General features: G+C 37.0%; 1 protein-coding gene across 8 annotated transcripts in view; it reads right to left on the reverse strand.

Moving 5' to 3' along the window:
* CSRNP3 (cysteine and serine rich nuclear protein 3) overlaps positions 1–20,021 on the reverse strand; it is a 108,123-nt gene that overhangs the window by 53,090 nt on the left and 35,012 nt on the right. Inside the window, exon 1 of one of the 8 annotated variants that reach the window (XM_027636554.1) lies at positions 10,915–10,984. The exons of the other annotated variants lie outside the window; for them this stretch is intronic. The gene's annotated coding sequence lies outside the window, so the exon portion shown is untranslated. Of the gene's footprint in view, positions 1–10,914; positions 10,985–20,021 lie in introns of those variants that run through there. 8 annotated transcript variants of the gene reach the window in all.

Genomic DNA, 20,021 nt, shown 5'->3' on the forward strand with positions numbered 1-20,021 from the left:
AAATAAAACTAAGTAAGTTATATTTGAAAAAGCAAACAGGTCATTACCTTGTTTAAAAAACAAACACTTAGAAGGCAGATACTTGAAGAAAAGAGACTTGCCTATGCTGTCTTGTATGTGCAAAGCCAGCTTTGCTCCAGCCAGTTTCCATGACACCTCAGACATTGCAATGTGATCCATGCAGATTAGTAACTCAGAACTATGCAAAACTATGCTTGGTATGGTTAGAAATTGCAAGACATAAACAGAAGAAACAAAGGTGCCTTTTCGTCTTACTCCATTCCCTTTTCTCTTGCTTGGTCACTAAGCACACCTTTTCCCAAAGTATTATTTTCCAGCTTATAAATTTCACTTGGCTGTTGACCAGCAAAAAGTTTAAAAATAAATAAAATTAAGAGATATTTGAAGCAAGCATAATAGCTACTATTTTTTCTCTCCAACTACTTGGTTATTCTAGTCCTCCTTATACCACAGTAAACCAAAAATGTTTACTGAGTCAGTGCGGTTGAAACAAGAAAAAAATCCAGTCAGAAGGAAGCAGACTGGACTTGTCATCAACAGAGCTTTATAAAGCACCACTGTTGCTAAACCAGCAGCATTTGCCTCATTCCTTGTTTTCTCAACTTCCATAGTGGAGCAGACAAGCTTTTTAGTTTTCATCTTCCACAGAAAGATGAATTTTTCATTGTTACAATTTTTACATTTTTTCCTGTCTACCATAAACACAAGTATATTAATTTGAGCAGAGGCAGATGTAAAAATATAACAGACACAGAAACAGAGCTAAGCAGTAACGTAAATTTTATAGCAGTTAGTTTATGGAGTATTCTGACTTAAAACACAAGACATTTTCAATGTACTATTTAGAATAAAAACCAGAACACTCAATTACAGGTTATATGGTAACTTGTCACTGTTTCAAATAACATTTAAAGCCTGATTCTCCTTTAGTAATGTGTATTCAGCAGAACTTGAAAATAATTTTTATTTATTTTTTCATTTGTCTACTAGCATCACGGATAACATCAGCACAGCAATGGGAATTTTATTGCTTGTCCTAAGTCTTCTCTACCAGCAGAACACAACACATTTCCCCCCAATATGTTGCCTGACAGCAGCCTACATTAATAAAGTAAAAGTATTTTAGAGGCGATTTCCCTTCTCATACGCTAAAAAACATGGTCATGATTTCACTTCCCTGTAAGTCAGCATTAAAGAAATTAAATGAAAAATATTTTCATATATTTTAGTATCCAAAATGATTTTCCTATCATGAATACACATTTTAATAATATTAAAACCCAAACCACTGTACTTTTACAGCAAACTTCTTCCTATGTCATTGTAACATTCTAAAGCTTCAGAAAGTACATGAGCCAATGGTATGTGATCACAGCCCAGAAAACCAACTGCATCAAAAGAGGAGTGGCCAGCATGTCAAGGGAGGTGATTCTGCCCCTCTACCATCATGAGAGCCCACCTGGAGTGCTCTAACTAGCTCTGGGGTCCTCAGCACAAGAGAAACATGGACCTGTTGGAGCAGGTCCCAAGGAGGGCCACAAAGATGACCAGAGGGCTGAAGCACCTCTCCTATGAAGACAAGCTGAGAGCCTGGAGAAGAGAAGACTTCATGAAGAGCTCATTGTGGCCTTCCAGTATTTAAAAGGGGCTTAGGAGAAGTGGAAACTGTTTTAAACTAAAAGAGGGGAAATTTAGATAAGCCATTAGGAAGAAATTCTTTAGTCAGAGGGTAGTGAGGCACTGGAACAGGCTGCCCAGTGAAGTTGTGGAAGTAGTCAAGTTCAGGTTGGATGGGGCTTTAAGCAACTTGGTCTAAATGGGTGCCCATAGCAGGGGCCTTTGAATTGGATGATTTTTAAGGTCCCTTCCAACTCAAGCCTTTCTATGATTCTACTCTATGAAAGTAAGCTGTTCAAATTCAGAAATGTGCTTTCTAAGGAATGCTGATTGTCATTTCTTCCATTTAGGAAGAAGATGGATAGCAGTATTTAAATAACCACATTCATAATAGCAAATCAGTGGACAGTTCCAGGATGCACTGGTTTAAATCCATAACTTCATAATTTGATTGCACTGTTTTCAACTGGTGTTCAAAAGACACTGTGTTTTCAATCTAACTTTCCAAGAATTTAAAGGGTTAAGTGTAGTAGTCACATGCCCTGAAACTGTGCAAGGATCAACACTTTTGCAACATGCTCAAGTTTGGACGTTCTTTTATAGAAGCAGCTATTGAGTGACTGTTTTATCTAAAGTTCTACCTAAAAGGGATCAGAACTAAATGAAGACTTTTATTAGAGCATTTTTATAGCCCAAATCTTTCAAGACTTCAGTCCTTCAGAAACCATCAAGAATTTTTTTTTAATTAAACTGTTTGATACCTACCAGCTGCAGAACCTCATGTTTCAGTTAGTTTTGTTCACAATATTAAGTAGACACAGTTATCATTCTGACAGCAGTACAATAGCCATGGGTTGAAGATGTCAGGCTATGGTCCCTAAAGACTGCAGCCTCCTGCGTTGGTGCACTTGCAGGGGAGAATTTTGTTTTTTCCTTTTAAAATCATTATTCAACATACTTTCCAGTGAACAGCTTAAAAAAATAAATTAGACTTTCAACGAGGATTACGTTCAAATACTTTGAATAAGGCTCATGGATTTATGGCACAGGCAAAACTTGTAGGGACCGCTGATATCACCTGATACAAAGTTGCATCATTTGACAGTTTCCGGTGTTGCAGAAAAGAAGTAATTACCAACTCAGTGGGATTTTTGGCATCCCTGCAATGATTGTGATTTCTCAGCTAGATTTGTCCCTTTGGCCTAGGATCTTAAAGCACTGAGGATAATATTGTTGCCATCACAATATTTTTCCTTTTAGGAACATGAGGACCATGTTTATTAATGCTTTATTGAGTTGAGATAATAGTAGGCTTGTCAGATATTTAGAAAGAGTGTAGCCAGTGTGTCTGTTTTGACCTTCCAGGTCACAGCAAAGGTGCAAGCTGACAGCACCAGCTGTCATTTGCAGTTTAACAGACTTTTACCAGATCAACAGCTCCAAGCTCATAGGGGAACTCACCAGTTTTGTGACTGAAGAACAAGAAGTCAAGGTTCTTGGCCCTTTCTTTCCATCTTCCAGGGTGGGTGGATTTCAGTGACCCTACCACTAGTCTAGCTGCCTACCTGAAATTCTCTCTTGCCCCAAGTCCGCTGTTGGTAGCACGTATATAATTCTCTGGATACAGGATTGTAAATGCAGACTTCAGCCATTTAAAATTTCAAGAAGTGTCTGCCAGTGCCAACTGCTCTACTTTTTCAGAGCAAAAGACATTCTCACTGCTCTGGATGTCTCGGATTTAGAGACAGAAGTGACCCCATTTACATTCAGAAAACATATTCCATGTCATTTACAATGGCAATGAGTTCACAACTGCAGTGTGTATCCTGCAGTTTTCTTATTATCTCCAGTACTGTGAGAATTCCTGAAAAGCTGTCATATTTAGCTTGTTACATACTTATAACAGCAAATTGGTACATGTTCCATGCTGATCTTCTTATTTTCTGTAGTTGCAAACAACTAAAAAATTACTTTAAGATCATAATCACACAGGAACAGACCCAGATCAACAAGTGCAAACCTTGTGACATTTAGTGTGTCAAGCAATGACACAGGCAAAGTTTGCAGAGAACAGCAGGATCTTGAAGTAGACGAGCTGAGATGAGTAGGAAACTCAAACCCTTTGAGGACATAAGAAAGGGGTCATAAACACAAAAGCCTGCCTACTTTTCTAACTGTAGAAGTTAATCTAATTAAAAAATGCTAATTTCCCCACAAACCTTGCCTTGAATTATCATACCACTATAATGACAGCATTAACAGCCTTAAAAGCTATATATAACCTGATATATCACTTTAGAAGCTAAATATCTTAAATGTCAAGCAGGAAACAAAGATGGATGCGAAGACCTAGGGCCGCAGAGAGAACAAAGACCTACCACTTATCTTGTAACAGTTATTTTTACATGGCAACTGAAAATTCTATACACATAATGACAAAGGTGAATTTTAAAAAAGATATTAAAAAACCCCAATGAAATAGATTTGCAGGAACTGCTCAAAAACATTAGAGACAGTATAGGAGTTAAAAATGTTTAAAGTTACCAATATTAATGAACCCTGACAGGTAAGTGGAAAGACCAAGATCTTGCCTCTATTTCAAGAGGCAAAGAAGGTACATTTATGACAGTAAACATTGATGCTAATGGGGATACAAAGAGATGCATCAGCAGGTGAAAGTAACACCACTCTTAAAGCAGTACTGAGATATACACGAGAACACAGCAAGAATGCATTTTTAAGGCCAGGATTTTGTGATATTGAGATGGAAAAGGCTAAAAAGTTTGCATAAGATATTGCTTCACAGTTGATTTAAGTCAACCATCTTGGAGGATGGAAACTGCTTACTGGAAAACAGTCTTACAGGAAAAATCTGAGGGGGATACATCCATTGTTAGCATAGATATCATAAATAAACTTTTTTTCCCTAGATTAACCAGAAAAAGTACAGATGGAAATGAAAAGGCCACTAAAAATATAACTGTGTAGAAAGTTGTAAAATATGGAAGGAACAAAGTGCCTTTTCAAAAATAAACTGAGTAGCAATTAGAAGAATAAAAGAACCAAGAGTGGGGAAAAAAGCACAGGCAAGCCAACATTTCAGAAGATGAAATATGGTAAACTCCTGAAGATGGGTTGTGGAAGATGAGACCAAATCTTTATTTTGAGATCTAGGAAATATATTTGTATCTAATGTATACATGCTGAAAATAAGGCACATGGGTCCTAAAGTATCTGAATGACAGAGAAAAATCAATTGAATGAGAATACCAGAAATATCATACTTGGACACAGACTGCCAATTTATGCTAGGAACATAATTCTATCCATTAAAAAGAAAAATAAAAAGGAATTCCCCTTGGATCCTAACCCTCCAGCAAACTCAGAGGCAAAATTCACCAAGTGTTATGTGCACTAAGTAAAAAGTGGAATATTGAAAGGTATCACTTTGTTATACAAAATCAGAGAATTTGCTGAAAATACATCAAGGACCTTAGACTACTATCAGTGGGATGGGGAATGCCAAAATCCAAAATACAAGACAGGTTGACAGCTGAGTCAAATATAGCCTGAACCAGAACTGAAAATTCCTGCCTGTCCACACATCCAGTGTTTCATTCCATCTAAACAAACAAACAAGGTGACTCTGCTAAGGATATCCAACACTATGGTCTCTATTCAACACCCAGTCATCAGTCAAAAGCCAGATCTTCAGAAAACAAACCCAAGTGTTCAGAGGCCCACATATTAAATGTCAAATAAAATGCAGAGGAATTTTTTACTAGACAGTGGGTAACCACTGAGGACTCTCAAGCCATAGCCTGACTGCATACAATTCACCACTAGGAATAAAAACTAGCAACTAATAGCAAGCCAAGCACTTATTAATTGCTATACTACTGTTATTTCCACTACACAGATGTTATTACTACTTTAACTAATGGTTATACTGCAGAGCTTTTCTCTGGATTCTAAGTAGAACCCACCACACTGCTAGCATTGGACTGACAGCACAGACACGGAATAAGTTTGCCTAATCAATTAGATCCCAAAATCCACTTTTTATGAGTAATTCTGTGAGACTTTGAGCAGTTTAACTTTTCCATACCTAGCATTTCCATATGAAAACATAAAATATAAAAAAATCAAATATCTTATTGTTACTTATCCCACAATTGTGCTCTTAATGGTTAAAATGTACGCTTCAAGATCACCACTTAGAGAGGACCTGTTTCATTAAACAAGCCAAACAATAAGAGGAAGAAAATCAATTCAGAGTTACTTTGCACTTTCATCAATAACAAAGGGGGGGGGTGTAAGAAAGGACAATTATAGTGGCAGGTCTGAAAATTTAAGCCCGATATGAACTTTACAATTCTATTTCTAAGTAATATCAGTAAGTGGATGGGAAAGCACTGTTTCTTCTGATCAGGGTGATATGCTGTCACTTGAATTTAAAATACAAAACAATTCTTCAGATAGGAAAATTTTAAAAATCTAACATTATTTTAATACACACAAAGCAGTTAAAAGCCATTTATTTCTCCTCTCAAAGATAATCCCTACTAATTGCTCTAGTTGTGGAAATACATTTTGTGGGAAAGGATAATGAAGACTACTTGTCAAATTGCTCATGTCATTATTTCACTGCAGAATCCAAATACTATAGCCAGACTCATTCCCAGCATGCTGAGTATCAGCCTACAGAAAAGGACCCATGCATAAGCCACTCTGACCTTTCTTGCTAGTTTCTTCTGACCTTTCTGACCTCATTAGGCTGCTATAAAGAAAATAAAGGAGCTGTTGGGTACTCTTGACGGATTAGAAATAACAAGAATGTGTCTAGGACTTACTTAAGTACTAAACCAGGTCTCTGAATCATAATGCTTTTCAATCAATCAAAAGTGTAATAGGGATGATGATTAAAAAATAGAGGTAGGGAGAAATGGATTCTTAAAATATTAAGCGTGAATAGTATGCGTTTTGGAAATAGTTCATCAGCATCCTTAACCATTTATTCTGCTGCAGTTTTAGATGATTGAATTTTTAAGGTCCCACTTGAGTGAGAACAGATATTAAAAAACAATGGTCCCAGCAGAGTTATTCTCATTAAGCATGAATCTAACTTGAGCACCGTGCTGGAAGAGGGCTTTGGTCTCTTCTGGTCAGATTTATTTAATGAATTCTTCAAATTCCCAATGGAAGGAAACTCTAGAGACTAAAATGCAAGTCTGTGAATTCCCTGTGTCACATTTCAAACACGACATCATATTATCAACAAAATCTGTATCTTTACAGACAAAAGGGTAGAAATACTATGAAAGTGCTTATTCTTTACATATACACCTTCTCCAGTGGAATTACTTGGGATTTTTAAACTGTCTCCCAGTCCTGAAATGGAAACATCATGCATTTTTATAGCTTACATCATAAGAAGTACAAGACTTACAAATTAATTTTGCTCTCTAGATATTGGGTTTTGCCATCTCCAGTAAATATTTATTTATTTATAACTAATACTGGCATCTTAGCAAAACTCTCAGAAAGGAAAGCACAGGCCACAACTTACAAGCTCTAAGTACTACAAGATAAATTACAGCAGCTGTTCTCTCAGTTGCAACATGAGACACATGCCTTTCTTTTTATTCTGTATTTCTAATTTCTAGGGAGAGAAGTGCTATAAGTGAATTTACAGTCACAGAAATCTTCTAAGTTCCCATATATTGTGATTTCTGATTAAAAGCTCTTGCACTTAACCACTGGAAAATATTTATGGGAAGAGAAGACTTTTTCTTCAAATGATAAACTACTACTAAAAGAAGACACTAGTAGATAGGTTGACCTCAGCCAAAGGGTTCAGGCTGTATTATGCTATGCATTAAAATGCAGACACTGTCACATAAAATTAAATTATGTCCTTTTTAAAAGTAAGACTATGCCATCATTTGTTCCTGAAATACCCTCTGTTCAGCTGTCCGGCAGTTTTATAGATCCTGACATGGGAAAACTGTTGCAGTTGTGATAGTGGGGATTGTCCCTTTCAGAAATTTATAGTCATTGGTAAATCTCTGCATGTCCCACATCTCCCCTGCACTGAGTGCACAAGCAGCCCCAAGCCAGCAGGAGAGAGGAAGACACACACACACTGCATTTGTGCAGGAGCTCTCATCGGGCTTTATCCCCACCAGCTAAAATGTCTTAAAGCAGCACTGGATCCAGATACTGTCACACTGCACATAGAGCTAAGTTAAATGACACAGTAGTCAAAAAACAACTTAATAGTGTTTCTAGCACAGATTTCACAGTTGCTGTATCTGGGCAGCTGTTCTAGCACAATTGGATTAGTGACTTATGCTGTCTCTCAGCTCCCCCCTTTTAAGACAGTGGATTAAGATTTGAACATGTAAATTTTTCATCCTCATCACTCTTCAGACTTTGTGAATGCGGAGACATTTCAAGACTTGTAGAAGTGTTTTGGTTTGGTTTTTGTTTGGGAGTTTGTTTGTTTTGTTGTGGTGGGGTTTTTTTTTCCCTTTGTTGTTAGCCAGATATTATGGTGTGAAGATAAATGGGGGACAAGGATCTTGTGTTTGGATATTTAAAATTAAAACAAAAAACATCAAAGCAGAATTGTTATGAGCTGGCAATTCCTCTCTCTTATGTATGATAGGGGCAAAAATCATAATTGTCATCTTACAGGTATGCAGACATTTCTATCATCTGTCTGTCCTGTAACAAAGAGAAATTCAAAGATCCCACCTATTTGAGGTTAAATTATTAATTTTCCCAGCTTGTCCTTGTTTTGGAATTTGCTTATTCCTGTGAATTAACTACAGCAGTTAACCTGCTGTAAAGAGCACATAGAACAAAATTCACAAAACAAAAAGGTAAGGGAGAAAAAAAAAATCAAAACAATAGGTAACTGTTCTTTTATCATATTATTTATTTATGCTATTATCTCATGTATTAGATAGGTTACTTATGTTATTTACTAAATAAAGCCTGGAAAAGGAAACCCGTTTCAACTCATCTCTTATGCAGACCAGAAACTGAACACCGAGTACCGGAGGGAGAAGCAGGGATGGGGTGGGAACTCCTATCCTTCCTCCACATCTCAAATCAGAACAGTATGACAAAAGCTTGGTTTCACACTGCAGGATTACAAAAGCAGATATAAGAAGGAGTTAGTAGTAAGCAGTAAATGTCTGTCAGTGACTGATGATGACACAGAATTTTAGGTACGACTGTATCAACAAGTTTTGCAAGATCACTAACATTTATGCATCTAAGAAATTGATTCCAAAATCTGGCGCATATTTTCATGCTTACTGAAATAAATGAAGCATTTTGATCACTAAAAAAGTAATATTTAAACAAGTCCAAGATTCTTAATTAAATCCCATAGTAAGTCAAGAATCACATCCTCTCCTCTTATATGTGTTACTGTAAGAAAAAAACCTATCTGAAATGTTACACATGCAGCATCATCATGTAGGTACCATGCCTTACTTTCAAAAATTTTTCTTCAGTAATGACTGTATGATTAACTTATGTTGCAAGACTTATTTATATAATTCAAAAACAGTTGACATTATTATTATACTGCAACACAAATATAACATGCTTCTGAAGAGTTTCCCAAAATTTTGCATATATATATGCTACCTGTCCAGAGAAGGGCAAAAATTAACAGTACACTATTCAGCTTGCCATAATGTAATTTACTTCCTACTTGCAGATTCCCAACAACCCTCCTCTCTTATGGAGTCACTAAAGGAATATTGGTCTGTTACCTTTCTAAATCACATTTTTAATTGCACCCAGCAGTGGACAAATGGTTAACACTAAGGATCATTTTGAAATTTCTTCTGCAGCATTTACCAATCTAAGTTAATGGAGCACCTCTTAAGTCAGCAGCACCATTTTCTCATTTGAGTTTTTTTTCAGTAGGGTTCCACCTTACTGTATGCTAAGCACACAAATAAGAGAAACATACCTCACATCACTTGAGTACAGCAAAAGAAAAATATTTCCATACTGAAAGTGTTCTTTCTTAAATGAATATTATGTGAAAATTCCAATGTATTCATCTTTACTTATGCACTAAAAATGAGGAAAGTTGGGCCAAGTGAACCTTCATTAAGTGGCTTTTGTACTCTTCACTGTAGAAACTTATCAGATAATCAAAATCAGACACAACACAATATATGGCTTAAGCTACTGAAAGAGAATCAACTACCTTCAGTAATGTGTGATAAGGATAATCCAGGTAAGGTAAAAAGAAATAATATAAAAAGTTCATTTGAGTCAGCCTATAAAGACATTCACCAAGGTAAATCAGAAAAGGAGATCAGTAACTCTGTGGTCATGGACTACTGGTCTATGTGGGCATGTCCACAAGGTGCTGTACATAATCTGCACACCACTACACTCAGATCCCCAAAAAACCAGCCAGGTTTAGTGTCTGCATTAATATCATGGCTAACCCATAAATCAAATAGACCCTTCAGAATAAGGGTTACCTACACTTGTGTTTTCTGATCTTCCCTTCATCAGTACATGTAACATTTAAAAATCACACTCTAATAACAAACAAGTAAAAGGTAACAATTATATATGTTTTCCAGTATCTGAGTAAAGCTTTCATGAAATTACAAACAGGTTATGCAAGAGAAGATGCTGTCATCATTTTCTTGCTATTTATCAAGCACTTTAAATTACATTATGACATCATTAAAATATTATACTAATTACACAGAGTTCTCTGAACACATTTACTATTTGAGATGTGTTGACCAGCTCTTTGTGGCTAAATCATATCCCTTACTTCCAGTCTTTGGAAAAAGTAGATCACATCATGATGTGACAAATTACAAGAAAAGCCTCTTCAGATTAAGCTGGTGTTTCGCTTTCCAAAACATTTAAGAGCTGATACTTTTGCAAGCAAGTGACAAAAGATGCAAATATGCAATAATTAACTTATTTACAAACATGGGCAACAAGTTAGGAACATTTTACCTGTCTGCATCTAATGACACTGGAAGTTGCTGATGTATACTAATCCAATAGCTTTCAGCATGAATTTTAAACACAAAGTTGCAGCTGGAAACCTGATTTTTCTTTTACTAATGTTGTTCCAAAATCGCTAATCAAAATCTCTGCAGAGACATAAAATATAACATCGTGTTTTGTATCATCAGATGGTACAGAAACGAAATTGGGCCTATATAATTGTATAGATATATGCATGTGAATAACTGCTACTGTACTACTGACCTTGTGATCTCAAAGAACGCCAGTTTCTCTCAGGAGATTTTTACATCTCTGAAATCATGTTTTCAGTCTGTAGACATTTCCTTACTCTGTCCTTAAAAAAATGAAATTCATGTCTCATTACTGTTAAAATGATACCAATAAACTTTTAGAATTTCTATCAAAGTATTGGTGATGCCATATGCAAACTCACAGAATAAACAGAAAATTCAGTTTGTTTGCAATAAAACCAGGTACCATATTAGGGTGAAAATATTCAGCAGAACATGTGAGTCACATGTATGAGTAAGCCACAGGAGTTATATTACCAAAATATTTAATTGTCGCAAACCATTATTTACTGACTTATAAAATAATATGTATTTCAGAAGAGCAGATCTGACTTTTTAGAAAATTACATATATATGTGTGTTTATATCTATTTATCTATCTATACAAAATAAATTATCATAAACCTTTAAGCACATAGCCAGTATGCACATTTGGTTTCTGGTGCACATGAGCTACTTCTGCTCTGACACAACAGGGAGTCTGAAAACCTTCCTGTATTTCACTGAACAGAACAAAATTCATTAATTGCAAGGACAATTAAACATTAATCCTGCTTACCATGGTAGGTGACAGACTTGCCATCTGTTGAAGTCCTTAAAGCAAGGTTGGGTATCTTTGGTAAAAGACATTTTTGGATATAGTATTTTTTTTTGGGGGGGGGGGGGGGGGTAAAGGAAAACCAAAACAAAAAACTAACATTTGATCCATACTGCAAACTTTTGGCTGTGGCATAGAGAGAAGGCACTGGTGACACAAGCCAGCAAAAGTCCTGGCTTTGCCATTTCAGATGCCTGTTTGTGTCCGCCACATTTAACCCCAGCCAAGCCCAACGCAACCACTCGCTCTCTCCCCCACCAGTGGCACTGGGGAGAGGATTGAAGGGTAAAACCAAGAAAACTCGTGGGTTGAGATAAAGACAGTGTAATAGGGAAAACAAAAGCCATGCATGCAAGCAAAGCAAAACAAGGAATTAATTCGCTGCTTCCTACGGCAGGCAGGCGTTCAGCCATCTCCAGGTGAGCAGGGTCCCATCATGGGTAACGGTGACTTTGGAAGACAAACACATCACTCCAAACATCCCCCCCTTCCTCATTCTTCCCCCTAGCATTATATACTGAGCACGATGTCATATGGTCTGGAATATCCCTATGGTCAGCTGGGGTCATTGTCCCACTTGTGTCTGCTCCCAGTTTCCCACACATCCCCCACTTCCTTGCCAGCATGGCAGTACGGAAGGAAGAAAAGGCCTTGGGTCTGTTCAGCAATAACAACATCATCTCTGTATTATCAACCCTGTCTTCAGCCCAAATCTACAACACAGTCCCATACCAGCCATGTGAAGAAAATTAACGCCACCCCAGCAAACACCAGCATAGTGTCCCTTTCCATTCTGGCCCCAAATACTTCAGATCCTGCTTTAAAATGATGTCAAAATCTTAGCTTGGTCGGTCTTAGCTTTTGGTCCTCCAGTTACACCCCTGGTGATTTTCATACCCTCCTTCAGCCCAGGCCATGACGCTCCTGGGATACCACTCCTACATCCTACACATTGTCTTCGCTATGATCTTGAGCATCAGAGCTGCAACACTTGCTATTGTGCTATTCTCTGTTTAAGGGATACATCAGATTTTTTAGGATCAATATGATCTGGGAAAAGAAGATTTTGACTGTGAATACGGGAAGTATAGGCGATAATCAAATTCTGCATCATAAAGGCAAACTAGATCAAATCCAAAAGCAACTAGTACTTCCTGGTTTACACCATTAATATTTCTTGCCAATACTACCGCTGCTGTTTGCATGTATCAGAGTGTAGGCAGATGGACACAGGGCACACAATTCGAGCTTTCTGAAGCAAGAAAAAAAAGTAACAAAAAATGTCTTCGTTTTTGAGGTATGCAAACAAATGAGTTTGTAGCTAATCTAATAACATATGACTGAAGTGATGGAGCATAGCATGCCGTGCAGTATAGATGAAAATGAGTGCAAAAAACAGGCTACAAGAAATGTGTGGGCACAGGGGAGAAAGTGGGAAATATAGGAGAAATTTGGAGGTGGTTCCATTACCAGCTGCAAGGTGCTTATGATCCAAATGTCATGAGACTCATGGTTATGAGAAGGTTTCAGTAATTAGCAGATGGTCCATAAACTTATGACAAAAAAATATATTTGGTCTCAAAAAAGTCTATATTGTAGCATTTCTCTGTCCTTAATTTGTATGAAACTAAAGATTCCTTCACCTACAAAGCACAATAAACAATTCAAAACAGAACAATGTATTTATATAAAGACCATCAAATCCACCCAAATTTAAAAAAAAAAAAGGATAAAAATTAAAGTAAATCGTTACTGACTTGTAATGTTAGTGAAATAGGTAAATTCACAAGAACAAGCCTTGCCACTGCAAGTTGTTACAGACCACATCCTGGTAGCTATACAAATAATACATTATTATAATGCACACTGTAATTAATTAAATTGTGTTACTTTCTTGCTAAGAACATACAATTAGACATGACAGCAAAGGCAAAAATTTTAAATAGTAGTGTAACAATGAAATGGTATCTCTGCTCCAAGATTTTTATGTCCATTCCAAGCTAATCACTCAAAACCAAGAATACTACTTAAGTAAAACAATGTGTAAAAGATGAAGAGCAGTAGCAGAAATCAATGGGTGTGCTTCATTTAAAAAACAAAAAGAAACTTGATCACTTTTTGGTAAAATGTAGGTCACCTACGGTTTCCATAGTAACCACTGCTGAACCATTGCTCTGCAGATGACCACTGCCTATGGCTGCTTTCCTAGCAGGTGATGTACAAATACAGTCATACCTCATTGAAAATAAGAAAAGCTAAAGAAGTGCTTGGAATTGCCATTAGTCTACTTCCAAACACAACTCCTGCTTAAACATTTTCAAAAGCCTTTCCTAATCTCCTCACCTAGATAAAATAGTCAGCTAACCAGTTGAAAACACACAAAACCTAGTTTTCAGTTCTAAAAAATATGCTCTTTGTCTGTATCTCAAGCTTGAAGTCTCCAAAACGGAGACAAACAACTTTACAAGAAGCTGTAAATACAAAAAATATTTATACAGAGCAACTCACTAAACACAGAAGTCAACAAGCACTGCCATTAGGTTAAGCTTAGTTCTTTGACAGTGTATTGAGTACATTCACTGCAAGTGGGAGTTAATGGGTTGGCATATTAATATTTTGCACACAAGCACACAGTGAAAACTAGTCATGTAACAAGGCTGGAGCCACAGATAATGACAGTTAAAGCCTCACTTGGGATAAAGTCATATAGTCTTCAGTCAGCTTCATAGTGAAACTTCTCACCACTATTACTCTGGGGCATATATAATTGATGATGAATTCATTAAAACACAAAAGATTCCATGTTACAAGAAGAGTGAACTGGCTTTGATAGTGAACTGGGAAACAACAGGACAAGCCAATGCCATTGATAACTGCTAACTGGTTTTCCCCTTCAGAACAATTGTATCACTATTGTGTGAGTTCAGACTAAATGAGCTACTTCTTTTTGCACATATTATAAAAACTCTGAATTATAAGCTTTGAGGTCTGGAAGCCACCCACATGCCTTAATGCTATTAATGCTACAAATACATTGCAGTAGGGTAGCCTCAGTTTTCACCTTCATGATCAGAACATCAAAAATGCCACGTATTCAGTGAACAGAGGAATGATGATGAACATTGTTGAATACCATCAATGAAGAATCATGTCCCCTCAGCTGCTTTGAAAGTTCAAAACAGATAGATGAACAGGTAGGTACATGAACACAAGGCACTGCAGCAAGACTGGTGGGAAGACAAACAGACAAGCCATCATTGAATGGAGACAGTTTGAGAAAGTTGTCTAGTTTCCATCAGAGCTTTAGAATCAAACAATTCATGAAGCTGTTTTTAATACACGGAATTGGCAAATTCCAAAGAAACAACAGTTTGTAGATATTCTCCTAACTGTAACTGCTGAAAACATCACTACAGTATTTTGCGGAGAGGAGGGGATTGATAATCAATTTCTTTATGTTCCTGTAAGAATCAGGATCTCCAATACACCATCATGCTCAGTGCACACCAGTGGACTGCCATGAGCACCAGGACATCTCAAAGAGCAAGACTAGAATACATGTGGGAGATGAATCAGGGCTACAGAGGAAGAAGAAAGTAAGAAGTCAATACAGCCTCTAGCAAGCAGAATACTTTTCTTTTTCCCTAATGTTTCAGTCAAAGTTCTTGCATTTTTTGCTCATAGGTCAGTAATTCTCATGGATTTAGTCCTCCCTACAGTCCTACATTCACTGTATATCGTTGCTGTCTTATAAGACTGTAAACTGTTGGAGGAAGTCTGTGTTTTCTGTATGCAGATACAGCCTTTCATCTTAAGCAGTTCCAGGTCTAGGCCCAGTAGGGCCAAAAAACCCTAGTACAATACAATCATTGAAGGCTAATTAGACTGAAAACAGGAATAAGAAATACTATTGCGTTTTTCTTGTAAGCATTAAGACAGCGTTTCATCAAGAAGCACCAAGAAAAGATACAACTCCTAAGTACATCTGCTTGTTAATTAATTCTGCTTTGCAAGCACAACTGCTGTCTATTAAAACAAAACACACAAAAAAACCCCAAACCAAAAACAAACCACAAAAAGAACAACCAAACCAAATCCCATGGAAGGCTGTTCCCAGCTTACTGTTAGAGACTGAAGATCTCTTACAGCATATTAATACAAACAACAGCTGTATCAACTGATGGAGAAAAAAATCCTTTGAGCAGGAACAAGCCACTGGATTGAAGGAACTTCTAAAAGAAGATCTACTACCAGCAGAAACTGTGCCTTTAAGTTGCTGTCCTTCTGGTGTTACCTCCCCTCAGTCATGCCTATTGCTAAATCAGCTGCTTGTGTGAGCAAAGAACAACAGAGCAACCTTCAGCAAGGAGAAAACACAACCCAATGGCTCATGTATGGAGGGTGGTACAGACTGACATTAGTTATAAAGTTTACAGTAATGCATGATCATAGAGTGGTTTAGTTTGAAAGGTACCTTGAAGTTCATTTAGTTCCAACCTCCCCACCATGGGCAGGGATGCCACCCATGAGGATCAGGTTGCTCAGGGGCACATTTAACCTGGCCAGTAGGACAACATGCTTTGTTAAAAGAACTGAATCTAATTTGGCTTTAAATTTAAAAACATCTTAAAAGCCATCTTTACACAGACTGGTAGGAAAAGTTGTGAACTAGTATAAAATGCAGAATACATACTAAACATGGCACTAGATAAGGAGAGGATATTGCAATAATCTTTCTGAAGCTTCATTTGCTTTTGTAAGAACACATAAAACAATTCAAAGAAAGCTGCTGAAGGGCCATTGGGACTCTCACTAGGGATAAAAGCCAATGTTAGGACAGAGCAGAGAAAGCAAGCATGAAACATTTTTTTCAGACAAAAATGAAGCTATTCAAAGTCATAAACTGGTAACAGAAAAATCCATTTTTCTCTCCTTGATTTGATTCACCAATTATTTCCCTACAGAAGCTAGTATAATGGTATCAAGCCACCCACAGCTTTCACTGGTATCCAAATGTTGTCATAATGTTGCTTCCTATCTGAAGAACAGGACGGTGACTTTTAGTACCCAAGACATCCTAAGGTTTTTTACCCTTAGAAATACATTTTAAAATTCTGATCTTATTTGCTAAAGACCATGAAGCAAGTCTTCACTAAAAGTAAGCTCATCTACGTCCCAACCTTATGGTTTCTCCAGAGAAGGAGGTTGGCTGAGATTAGTTCAAATCCAAGCTAAAAGAACTTCTGAAAGAATTTTCAAGACGGTGGGTTTAGGTATGTTCCTTTATGTCAAGAAATCCATGGTCATCATGATTTTGCATTTTTAAAATTGCACGCATGAGTCTCTGGTGAGAGAACAAATAAACTTCACATTCTATACATTAGACCATAAAGTTATTTAAATTATTTTGCGTGTTGTAATAGCATCTAAAGACAGCAACTGCTATAAGAAGTCTAAAATCAGGGGCTAAGGGTTGATCTGGTATACTACTTCAGTTGTGGATCTAATTTTTACTGTTTAACAAACCAAGTGCAATATCCAAGCATCCCATTCAATTTTTATCAAATATCACAGAAAACCACCAATCAGCAAACAATTTCTTACACTGTTAGCATCATTCTGAACTAGAGATCCCAGATTTGCCTGCAGAAGGTGGTTCCAGACCTGCTGACAGTACATACTCCTGAATATGGACCAGAATTTATTCGTATGTTCTCAGTGCAAGGTGCTTTCTCTAACTGATAAATACAGAACAGATTCGGAAGTGCTACAGAATCTCAATCAACATTTCCCAGTAATTTTCTAATTTGTTTTTGAAATATGTTCCATACACATCAATGTAGTGAGAGAGGATGACTCACTTCAATTAAGAATTTGCAAACTCCTGGAGCATTAAATTCCTTTGATCTTGATAAACTGGCTCATTCTCATTCTGTTCATTAGCCCCCCCTCTTTTCCCAGTTTTGAGCCAGCCAATCTGTAGCCTTTTCTGCAAGCTGACATATTTACTAAGTAAAATCTGTTACCACTGCTTTCTTGCTCCTAATGAAAAACACCCTGTTGCTTGTCAAGCTCCTCATCTTAGGGAACCTCCTTCTCTCTTTTCCTTCATACATGACACAGTGAACAAGCTGTCTTCCCACCCTGATCAGTTCTTCATTAGCTCCTCTCTGTATTTCCCCAGTAACCACAAACTGCTGACCTGTGCGTTCTCTTCTTTTTTTTTTTGACTCCCACCGAATGAAATTTCATCAAGTACCATTTTGCTGATGACTTGCAAAAACTGCCAAAGAGTCTCTGAAAACAATCCAGTGGTGTTGCTTTGAACCATGTCTTGAAAAGTACATTTCTTAAGGGTTAACCTGGAAATGTAAATATCTACGTGACTTGAGAAATAAGAACGTCTTAAATTGTAGTATAAATTATCATTAATTTTAAAGACAGTTATTTGGCAACTGTAATAGGGCTATTTTCTCATATGTTCTATCTCAAAAATTAGTGTATGTGGAGTCTGCTACAAACAGGTATCCACATTTAGACAGCAATTCAACTTCGATACTGATTAGCAAAAAGCATCTTGATATTTTCAATCTACTCCTTTGATGGAAAAATACTGTACAGCCCAAAAAAATCCTTTAGTACTTGATTCTTTACCAATCAAAATCATGGTTGTCATAGAAACTGTAAAAACTGAAGTCAGTCATGACATAACAACAGGGTAATGGAAAATGTCTGCAGGCTCAGGTTTTTGTATTGGAGATGTTCCTGCGAATTTAACTAGGGAGCCAAGCAGTTTCCCAAATCCAACAAAGAATATTATAACAATACGTATTATTATTGTTTTTAATAATCTGTTCAGAGTCTGAAAAGTGACAGTATTTATCACTCCTGCTCTACACACTGGCTACATTAACAGCAAACAGACCCTTCCCAAAACATTCAGTGCTATAAGGGGACAATTTCTCTGATCACACATCTCAGATACCCTGGAGGGACTTTTGGTCAGTGTTCTTAGCATTCCTGAGATCTCAGTTTTAGCATTTTAAATTGATGCAAACCACTTTAAAAATCTATATTGCCATTAGTTTCTGTCTCTTGCATATGCTGTTCAGAAAAGGACTTCTAATTTGCAGGCCTCTGCCCCAACCCAAGGTGATTCAGCTTCATTCCAAACATTATTTCAGGTTTTTTCCCCCATGACATGAAACTCTGTAAAATAAAACTCTACTCCTGACTAACAAAGGTTACAAGAGCCTTTCCATCTTCCAGAGCTAATTCATAGACCAGCTCCACACAACAGAGTTCTTCTGCCTTTTACTGGAACCACTTGACACTTCATAATTACTGACAGGTCTGCCTTACTGCAACCACTTGCCCGTTAAGCAGAGACCATCCTGCTGAAAAGAAAATAATCATAATACACAGAAATACTGCAGGGTTGGCCTCACTGCAGGTGAGCAAACTGAGTAGCTTAACCACAAATAACGTGAAAGGTAGCAATGTGAATGTGGAAGTACTCAGATCTTTAAAAAAATAATAATCTCAGAGCCTTGAATTAAATTCTGTGATGAAATTTAAGAGACTTTTTGATTCAGCTAGTTTCCTAAGACATATTTTCGCCTTAATTTATTTTTTCAAAATAACTAGGTACACATATTTTGAATAGAGAGCAAACAGGTACTTGCATTCCCTATGCTTTCCTAGAATTATTGTAAATAAACTCTGTTTTATCATGATTGCATCTAGCCATTTCCAGACCTGTTAAACTGGTCACTGACACCCACACCACACCCCCATCCCTGCCTTGTTTAAGAATTAATTTAATGGCAGGAGTGAGCACAGTTGGTATGTAACATGCTTCAGCAATCTACAAACGTTTAACTGACATACACAGAGAAACTTTCCAGTTGCATCGAAGTTAAAAGTTTGAGCCAGTGAAATTCACCTGTTCCCTAACCCTGAGTTTAGAAGAAAAAGTTATGATTTAAAACAAAGGGAAATCCTGATTCCAGAAAATAACTAGCAAACAACCCATGAGTAAAATAGTAAACTTTTTTAAGGGAAGAAAGGAAAAAAATACAAATCAAATTTCCTTTAAAAAATGGCATGACATTTGTTTACTGCATTATATAGTGCAGGCTTCTTACTAGAAAAGTGCCTGATTCACACCAATCCTAAACCTCAGGGGGAGAGAGACAGATATATTTCTTTAGGTGCCGTGATTGGGACCCTAGTCAACAACATGTATAAACCCCCACAGTTTCTTAGTCTTCAGTTCTATGGCATTCTCTCAGACTTTACAGTTAAAATATCAGTCAAGGCTTCTGATTGCCATTACCACATTTACTGCACTTGTACATATACATGTACAACATGTGTATATATATATGTAATTTGACAAAGCTTATATACATAGTTACACTTTTTTTCACAATATAAACATACGCACACGTGTTTACATG

Source organism: Corapipo altera, unplaced genomic scaffold (assembly GCF_003945725.1).
Source record: "Corapipo altera isolate COAL_440 unplaced genomic scaffold, ASM394572v1 45, whole genome shotgun sequence".
Taxonomy (NCBI): Eukaryota; Metazoa; Chordata; class Aves; order Passeriformes; family Pipridae; genus Corapipo; species Corapipo altera.